Here is a 10,620-nt window from a genome sequence, read left to right as displayed (position 1 = left end):
CTATCTCTATATCTCTCAAGTGCACTAAAGATTTGTTGTGGTTGTTTTTATTTTGGGATAATTTCAGATTTACAGAAAAGTTGCTAAGATAATACAGAGTTCCTGTGTAACCCTCACCCCTCTTCCGTAACGTTAACATCTTACATGACCATGTACATGTGTTTAAAAATTAACATTAGGACAAGTATCTTAGCACAAATGCTGTTGCTACACTACAGACATTATTCAGGTTTTACCGGTTTTTTCATTAATGTCCTTTCTGATCAGGATGCAGTCCAGGATCCAATATTGCATTTAATGTCATCATATTTAATTTTTAAAAACTCAATTGTATTGAGTAAAATTATGTACTCTGAGAATTCACCCATTTAAAGTGTAAAATTCAATGGTTTTTCTTATATTTTCAGAGTTGGACAGCCCACACCTTAATCTGATTTTAGAATATTTTTATCACCTCAAAAAGGGTCTCTGGCCGAAACCGGTTTGGCTCAGTGGATAGAGCGTCGGCCTGCGGACTGAAGGGTCTCAGGTTTGATTCCGGTCAAGGGCATGTACCTGGGTTGCGGGCACATCCCCAGTAGGAGATGTGCAGGAGGCAGCTGATCTATGTTTCTCTCTCATCGATGTTTCTAACTCTCTATCTCTCTCCCTTCCTCTCTGTAAAAAATCAATAAAATATATTTTTTTAAAAAAAAGGGTCTCTGTACCCATATTAAGCAGTCACTTCCCATCCTCCCTCCTCCAGCTCTAGCCAACCACTAATCTGCTTTCTGTGTCTATGGGTTTTTCTACTCTGGACCTTTCACATACATGGAATCATATAACATGTGGTCTTTTACAATCTCCCAGCAATGTTTGACAGTTCCAACTTTTTCACATCCTCACCAATATGTATCTGTTTTTTAAGATTGTTATAGCCATTTCGGTGGGTATGGTTTTGATTTGCATTTCCCTAATGACTAATGGTGTTGAGCATCTTCTCATGCGCTTGTTGGCCATTTGTATATCTTCACTAGAGAAATATCTATTCAAATTCTTTGATCAAGTTTTAATTTAGTTATTTTCTCATCATTGAGTTGTAAGGGCTCTTTATGTATTCCGGATACAAGTAAGCCTCTTTTCAGATATATGACTTTCAAATATTTTCTCTCAGCCTCTGGGTTGTCTTTTCACCTTTTTGATGGTATAATTTGAAGCACAGAAGTCTGTATCTTGATGAGGTTCAGTTAATAAAATTTCATTTTATCTTATTGCTTGTATGTTCTTCTATTGTATCTAAGAAGCCATTGGCTAACCAAGATCATGAAGAATATCTCGTTCTCCCAGTGCCATCTGTAAAAAGGACTGTTCTTTTCCCCTCATGATGAGAATTGGAAGTCTCATTTCACCCTTTAAAAGACTATGATGTTAATTATTTTCTCTTGATAAGAATAATATAAAACTTGGGTCATGTCTAGGTGTTAGGAGGAAACATAAACTGTTCATGGTACCACTACCTCGAAGTGACCACTGTTTATGTGTTTCCTTCTTTTATCCTACGGGTCTAAATATACATACGTGTGTGTATGTGTGTATGTACAGTTGACCCTTGAACAACATTGGTTTGAACTGTGTGGGTCCACTTACACTTGGATTTTTTTCAATAAATACTATAAATGTGTTTTCTCTTCCATATGATTTTCTTAATAAGATTTTCTTCTCTCTAACTTACCTTATGATAAGAATACATTATATAATACATATGACATATAAAACGTGTATTAATCGACGATATTATCGGTAAAGCTTCCGGTCAACAGTAGGCTATTAGTAGTAAGGTTTTGGGAAGTCAAAAGTCATATGCAGATTCGAGTGAACAGGGGTTGGCACTCCTAACCCTCGTGTTGTTCAAGGGTCAGCTATTTCATAACTGGGTTCACATGTGTACATCTGTTTACTAATTTTTTCACCTATTGTATTTTTATTATATGATTAAAAGTTATTAAATTTACTTTTCTGTATCCTGTGACTTAGGCATAGAAAAGGGAATACCTACTTTAGGAGAGCCACAATCCTAACTAACTTTGTGCCACGGATTTAAGTCTTGATGTTGTATCTCTCCCATGGAATTGATTTTCATTGACTATTGTCTATGACTATGACTATTTGCTATAGTGAATCTCAGATGCTCCCCCATTCTAGCTTTCTTGCTGAAATCGCTGTTAATACTAGTAGAGCTTGGGGTGTCTAACGTGCCCCCGACACGTTGCTATATAAGGGCCGTGAAAGAACAGAATGTAATACTCTGCCCGTGGGCCAGGGCATCAAGAGCATCTGAACCAAAGCTGGGGAACGACAAGTGCGCGGATGGAATGCCATCCGTCTCTGCTTCCGAAAGCAGCTGGGCTGCGGGGAGTGGGCGCTGTGTTTCACTTGGCCTTCTAAGTATAGGTCCAACTCTGGCACGGCCCGTCCATCTGTCCTCCGGCATCCATGTCCCGGTTGACGTGAAGATTGCGGGAAGCAGAGTGGACATCACAGAGATCATTCCGGAAATTGTAAGACGCGGTCAGGGCTGAAGGGTGGGAAGCATTCTTGGGAGGCCAGGTTTGCGGCTCACCGTGACTGAGAGCTCAAACAAACTCACGCATCATTATAAAATGCGCCTTCTCATAAGCCACGTCTTGGCCTTTCCCTTTCCCCTGTGCAGTGTCTCAGCAATTCCACTCCTGGGTGTGCCCAAAAGGACTGAAGACAGCTTTTATATGATACATAACATAAAATTTACCATTTTAACCACTTTCAAGTGTACAGAAAATCAAGATATTTTTACACCTAAAACAATCTTGCAGTTTCCTAGAGGGACCTGGGAATCACGAAGACTGTTCTTCCACCGAATAACGTGAGAGGGGAGGTTTAATGTGCTGCTATTGTCCGAGCTGCAGGAGAACCGCTGTCAAATCAGAAGGCAAGCTGAGCTTCCCCTATGGAATTGGTATCGATAAAGTATTGCTATAGAAATATTCAGAAGGGTACACTCACTAGGAAGACCCTGGAGGTTTGTCAGTGCCCTGTCTGTCCACGAACTCTTTTGACCCTCAAGGAAAACACTGATCAAAATCCTTATGAACTAGTTCTGTGTTTTCCTGTGTTTATCAGAGTCCTAGCAACACTTTGCCTAATGATGTGGACAACAACAGTGTGGTAACAGCGGTATAGTGTTCTCAGTCATAATTCCAGTTGTTATGTAACATGTTACCTTGGCCTGGCCACAGTTGTATTTCTTTAATTTGAGTCTAGTATCTTCTAGGCCAGTGGATTTCACATGGGGATGCACAGGAGACTTTCCTATGGCATATGCGTAGATCCCATTCCTAAATCTCCATATTTTATATTCTTAGTGTATTCTTAGATTATGTTTCAAGATTTTTTCCTCTATAACTATTTTCTATGAATCAGGTTTCTTCCAATATAAGCTTAGTCATTATCCTTAGGGACAGTTTCCCTTTTTCTTCTTTTTTGGAAGGGCTTTGTTATCCTTCTTTGCATTCCGTAGAAACAACCACATTTCCTTGTTGCGTCATTCTTGTTTGGCACCCCTCATCAGACCTGTACATGTGAGGATTACCAGCCACAGAGTAACCACAGCCATGTTGAGACACTGCCAACCACAGGTAGCACTGGTTTATTCTGGGGCTCGTGTGAAGGCTCTGCTGTGAGCTGCAGGCCAGATTTTGTCTTCAGCCAAGAAAGATGGTCTCAGAAAAGGACTACCCCTGTTACTTCAAACCCTCAACACTTCAGGCGTCGCCTCGGGGGCACGGGCTTCTGAGCGGGTATCTCTTGCATGACTTTCAGACACCCCGGTGGACAGTCAGTATCTCCAGGACTGTTTTTAGTCCAGAGGTCGGCTCACCCAAGACCCAAGAAACAGGAATTCATCACATACGAATGAGTGAACCCACGAGGAGCTTTCACTGTGGTTGTTGGGGGGAAATGTTGATTTTGTTCCAATGTTCTGTATTCTGGTTGTATAAGTAAACCCTTTTCTGTTTCTTAAGCTCTCTGTAACCTAGCAGACTTCTCCCTTGTTCAGTCACTTTAGTCAAGACTTTATTATTAGCTCAATGCAATTTGTCAGTGATACACCTTCAATCTGTTAACATGCACCCGTGATTTAACAATATCTAAAATTAATCAATATCTCTATCCACCTTATAGGCAACCGCTACTGCAAGAACCTTGGATTTATACTCAAATTTCTCACATTTTTAAAAACTTGTTGGTTCTTTGCATCACCTACTATGCACACACTCACATTTCTTTTCTGAGTCTTACAAGTTCACAACATACAGTCCTTCAACCCATTTTGCAGATGAGGAAATTAAGGTTCACAGGGGCTAGGCAACCTTTCCAAGATCATGCAATTAATGAGCTGCAAAGTCATGATGTGAAGTCTTTGGCACCCAGTCCACTGTGTCACAAGTCTTAGTGGCACCCTTCCCATCAGCTGCTTACCCAGCGTGTGGCTGAGGACATGCACGCCCCCCGCTCGTCAGGGCAAGGCCAGAGGGAAGCGCGCGGGTGTCGTCCAGGTCATCGGATCTTGTTAAATGGACGTATGTATCACAAGCAATTAGCCCACTCATATAACAGCATCAGCTTCTGGTTTAGCAAATTACCTGGATACATGCCTGTTCCCAAAGGTAATACACACCCTCCTTGGAGCTCCAAGGCCGAATGTGCCCTTGGGACCCTCTCCAGGGGGCGAGCTAATACTGCTGGGTCCTGAGGAACCTCAGGAGGCAGATAAGAGAGGCGGTGCTACAACCTGTACTGCAAAGGCAACAGAGGAGGAGGCTCAAAGACTGTCCTGCCATCTGGGAGTCTGATTCTCCCTCAGCACCGAGGAGATGCTGCTGGAGAGGAAGTTCTGTGTGTTGCACTAAAACAGTGGTTCTCAACCTTCCTAATGCCGCGACCCTTTAATACAGTTCCTCATGTTGTGGTGACCCCCAACCATAAAATTATTTTCGTTGCTACTTCATAACTGTAATCTTGCTACTGTTATGAATCATAATGTAAATATCTGATATGCAGGATGTATTTTCATTGTTACAAATTGAACATAATTAAAGCATAGTGATTAATCACAAAAACAATATGTAATTATATATGTGTTTTCCGATGGTCTTAGGCGACCCCTGTGAAAGGGTTGTTCGACCCCCAAAGGGGACGCGACCCACAGGTTGAGAACCGCTGCACTAAAAGAAGGCAATGAAAATGTTAGAAATAGGGAGCATGCTCAGAAGCTATGTCAGCCGAAAGGAAGAGCAAGAGAGAATGATTGAAGGACACAGAATATCGAAGTGCTTGCATGAATAAAAAAATAAAATCTAATTACTTCTGTTTCCTTGACGTACGTAAAAGGAAAATGTTTACCAGATGGACGTGTTGGAAGGCAGATGTAGCCAAATTATGTAGCCCAGAGTGTCTTCAAAGCCTAGATTCCCGCCTCTGAGAGGGGAACAAAGGAGACATGCTCTTGTACAACTAAGACTGGCAGATGCCGAAACTAAATGCAGAGTGAATTTTCCCGGCCGGAGGGCGGGGATGCTGAAGGGAACCCTCTCCTGAACTTTATGCGGTATTTGGGTCACGACTTTCGGATGTAGATTTTTAATTTGTGCTGATCTTTCAATGTAATTTAATTTTTTTTTTCAAATTCGAGTTGCAAGGAAGCAAACTTTGGCATAAGCCCAACTCGGACGCTGCCTGCTCTTTATCCTCCCCTCCTCCAGGTGTCGCCTTTCTTGAGTGTGTTGGAAAGGGGAGAGGGCCTGGGGATAGCGCTCTTCCCTCCTATGTTGCCCTCTTGGGTGTTGCTTCTCCAGATTCGGGGGTCTTTTCACCTCTCCCATCACCACCGTGGACAAATCACACCCTTCGCTGCTGCCCACCGCCTACTGGCACTGGGAGTCTGCAGTCCCTCTTAATACAGGGGCACTACCTTGGGTTTGGAGGGTAAGTGTGGCCACACTTCTTTTCTGCCTGATTCCTCAGACCACATAACCACAGGGCTGGGTGGGGGAAGCAGATGTACCAGAGGGCAGGGCTACTGAAAAGACAATGTGGAGTAAATAAAAGATACAATCATGTTGAGGTCACACTAGAATAAAAGCCACAGAGGACTTGGGGAGGGGGCGTGTTAGTGGAAGAGTCGAGGTGAGCAGGAGAAGCTAGGGTGGGCTCCTGAGACCTCCCAGCCAGCTGGGGTTTCAACAGTCCTTCTCTTCCCAGAGACAACAATGATTCAGAGCCACGTCTAGATTCCTGTAAAGCAGCGGTTCTCAACCTGTGGGTCGCGACCCCTTTGGGGGTCGAACGACCCTTTCACAGGGGTCGCCTAAGACCATCGGAAAACACATATATAATTACATATTGTTTTTGTGATTAATCACTATGCTTTAGTTATGTTCAATTTGTAACAATGAAATTGCGGGTCACCACAACATGAGGAACTGTATTAAAGGGTCGTGGCATTAGGAAGGTTGAGAACCACTGCTGTAAAGGAAGAGACATTTCTCTAAATGCAGTGAAGACGGCCCAATTCTCAACCAGCAGGGGAGCATTTTCATTTTCCTTTTACTTCCAAACAATGGCCCAAGGCAAAACCCCCAAGAAGGGGCTCTGGAGGCCCTGATGCTTCTTCACCTTCAGGCTACACAACAGACCCAGCTGTGTTTCTGGGACGACCAGTACCTGAAGCCTGAATGCATGTCTAAGCAGCTGACTTTTCCCAGGTGCCGGTGACTTCTGTAGGAGCACTCTCCCCACTAGTGTCCACGCTGTCACTCTCTCGGTTACTCAATAAAGCGACAGAAACAAAAGTGCACACGGCTTTCCTCTCTAAACTGTGGTTCTCACATGGGGGCAATCTTGCCCCCCAGGGAACATTTGGCAGTTTCCGGAAACATTTTGGGGTGTCACTGATACGGGATTTTTGGACTGGAACATGTGTTCCCCTGGGTGGAATCGTTCCCCAGATTCTTTGTCCGTTGGAGTCGAAGAATGAATCCACGGGCGGAAGATGGTATAGCAAATTTTTTTTTTTTTTGGTTTTACAAAGTTTATATTTTATTTATTTATTTTAAATTTTGTTTTATTGCTTAAAGTATTAAGCAAAGGTGGAAATTTATTGAAGAACAAGTCCAGACTCCCACGTGGGGAAGCAGAAAGAATCTCACAGCACAGACTCCCAGGTGGGGAGGGGGAAAGAGTCCCACCCCGTCCCTTCTCCCACAGTTTATCAAGGCTGCAGTTTTCTGTGCATGGATATCCCTTCTGGTTGGCCACTATCCCCCTTTGATTTGGTCACTGTAGTAACTTCTGAGCTCAAAGGTCAAAACCTCACCTGGGAAGTGTGGGGCCCTCCTCCCTCCTTGTTCTCCTGTTCCCTCTGGGCTTTCTTCCTCCTTTATTTTGTAAATATAGACCTTTTGCTACTTCCAGTTTCCTTGTCTTATGGAAATGTAACTTCTCCCAGTCTGTAGCCCTGTGTTTTTTCCATGGACCGCTTTAATTTTTTAAAATTTCCTAAACCTGCCTATATTCCCCCCTAAAATTCCCATTTCATCACAATGGTGGGGGGCTTGGAGGGTGAGGCTATTGGCTAGTGGGGGGAAGCCAGGGGTGCTGCTAAACATCCTGCAATGCACGGACCGTCCCTGTAAGACAGAATTATCCAGCCCCACGTGTTGACAATGCTGCTGTTGAAAACTCTGCTCCATTCAAAAAAAAAGAGGCTTCTCTTCATCTGTGACCAGCACTCACCGTGCTGACACCCTCATGTCCCTCCTGAATTTTACTCTTGGAATTAAGCAGCTGATCTTCCTACAAATCATTTCCTCCCAAGCAGCAGCTGAAGAGTAATAATGGCAATTCCTGGGTTGTCACTACTAGTATGTGCCAGGTTCTGGGATAGGGCCTTTACACACTGCACCTCACTATTCTCCATTTTCAGGAGAGAAAATGGAGGCTTGGGGCAATTAAATAAGTTGCAGATGTATGCAAAACTTAGCAATGTAAAGGCAGGAATCAACCCTGAACGCCATAATGTCTGCTCTTTAATGCAATGTCTTTCTAAGGAAAACCAGCATTTGTTCAATTCTTGAAGCAATGGCATTATACCCAGAATTCTTTTTCTCATCATGAGAATTTTTCATCTTCTAACAAGAGCATTTGTTGAATAAATGTGACTATAATTATGGTCATCCATCCCTTGGAGCAAATTTGATAGATGGATTTTAAAACACACAGTATTTTTTAAAACTCTCCACTTTCCAAAAAGAAGAAAAGCTATATATTTTCTGTATTTTAGTCTCAAATGTAAGGCATCTCTTCATTTTTGGAACTTCCAGACTACTGTGTATGCTTTATGACAGAACAAGGTAAGATTGCAAGAAGCTTGCTCTATCTTGAGGTCCTCATGTTAAGAGAAAGAGAGAGAGAGAGAGGGAGAGAGAGAGAGAGAGAGAGAGAGAGAGAGAGAGAGAAAGGAAGGAACATTTTGTAACCGTTCAATAGCATATTGAATTTTTCAAGTCATGTGCTGGCCTCCTCCTTTGTCCTATGTATTAGTTTTCTGCTGCATGACAAATGAAAACAAGCAGCAATTTCAGACAACGCCCACTTCTTAGCTCCCTGTTCTGTGAGTCAGAAGTTCTGGCTCAGTAACCGTTCAATAGCATATTGAATTTTTCAAGTCATGTGCTGGCCTCCTCCTTTGTCCTATGTATTAGTTTTCTGCTGCATGACAAATGAAAACAAGCAGCAATTTCAGACAACGCCCACTTCTTAGCTCCGTGTTCTGTGAGTCAGAAGTTCTGGCTCAGCCACAGCATAACTGGGTTTTCTGCTCAGGGTCTCCCCAAGCTGAAATCATGGTGTCATTCAGACTGAGGCTCCGTGGAAAATCCACTTGGAAGCTCATCCAGGTCTTTGAACAAATTCATTTCCTTGTAGTTAAGACCGAAGTCCGAAGTCTCATTTCCTTGCTGGCTGTTGCTCTCAGATCCTAGACTGCTTGCCAGGTGGTCCTTTCCATCTCCAAAGCCATTAGTGGGGTTTCTATTCTTTGATCATGAATTTACTTCATACTTTGAACCTCTCTCCAGGAAGAGCCCGATTCCTTTTAAGGGCTCACCTGATTAGGCCAGGCCCACCAAAGACAATCTCCCTATCTTAAGGTCAATTGATTTGAGATCTTAATTAAATGGGGAAAATCCCTCAGAGCAGTATCTAGATTAGTGTGTTTTTAATTTATTTTTTATTGTTGACATTATAAATTAGTGTTTGATTGAATAATTGGGAGGGTGTGTACACCAGGAGGGCAGGGATCTTGGTGGCCTTAGAATCCCGCATGGTTTACAGTCTGTAAATTCCTTGATGGCAAAAATCCAGGCCCCACCCTGGCTGGTTTGGCTCAGTGGATAGAGCGTTAGCCCGATGACTAAGGGTCTTGGGTTTGATTCCGGTCAAGGGTACATACCTCAGTTCACTGTAGGAAGGCAGGTTTGATTTATTAAGGTAAGTCAAGGAGAAAAGAATTCCTATTCCAGCCTGGCCAGTGTGGCTCAGTGATTGAACATCAACCCCTGAACCAAGAGGTCATTGGTTCGATCCCAGGTCAGGACATGGGTTCGGTCTCCATCTCCAGTAGGAGGCATGCAGGAGGCAGACAACTGATGTTTCTCACTCATCGAAGTTTCTATCTCTCTCCCTCTGTCTCCCTTCCTCTATCTCTAAAATCAGTAAAAACATATTTTTTAAAAAAAGAATTCCTATTCCAGAAATGTGCAAGAGAAAACTTTCCATACTCACATCTTTACTATTGAGTAAAGGGTGTGTTCATATGTCATGAGCTTCCCTTGTCCAATCTGGTAGCCCTTTGAGGGAGGAGCCTCATATTCACATTTATATCCCTAGGGCTAGCACGGTGCCTGGTTCAGAAGACAAACTTTAAAAATAAAAGCTGATGGAATGTTTGTAGAATGAATGCTATTTAAGTGTCATTGCTGGTAGTCATTCAATTCCTGCGGGCGAGGGCTCTCTCCAGCGCATTTTCTGCAATCCAGCAATGCCTGTCGAGTCCGGGCAGCCAACGAGCGTTCAACAGGTGCGGTTGTTGGGCCACGCACTCTTGTTTTAAAATGTACTTCTCTCCAAACTAGCAGCTGATCGTTTTAGGTTATGCACTACGAAGTGAAGCTGAATACTAGTCAAGACAGTCTCATGAGGCTTATTTCTAAGAAATACTCAGCTTTATGCTTGGGGGGGAGGGGTCCTTTTCCTTTCCAAATGGACGCTCAGATCAGTGTCTAGTAAGTGTATTTGGGGAAACATTTCTTTGCCTCCATTGGAGGGCAGCGCGTTGATTCTGAAATAGAAAAGCGCAGTGTTCCCTTAGGTTTTCTCAGCTCCTCCGCTGCTGGCCTCACACAAGGGACAAGTTATCTGCGACTCTGTAGCTGTCCCTGCACTTAAATCGCATTCGTGAAAGCGCTTTCCTGGCCTTTTCACTCCAGAGAAGCGGTGACAGGGACCGCCAGCTTGCTCTGCTGCACTGTAGCCGGGGAAGCC

The sequence above is a fragment of the Myotis lucifugus genome, unplaced genomic scaffold (assembly GCF_000147115.1).
Source record: "Myotis lucifugus unplaced genomic scaffold, Myoluc2.0 scaffold_52, whole genome shotgun sequence".
NCBI classification, from domain to species: domain Eukaryota; kingdom Metazoa; phylum Chordata; class Mammalia; order Chiroptera; family Vespertilionidae; genus Myotis; species Myotis lucifugus.
Note: the sequence above shows the minus strand (reverse complement) of the source record.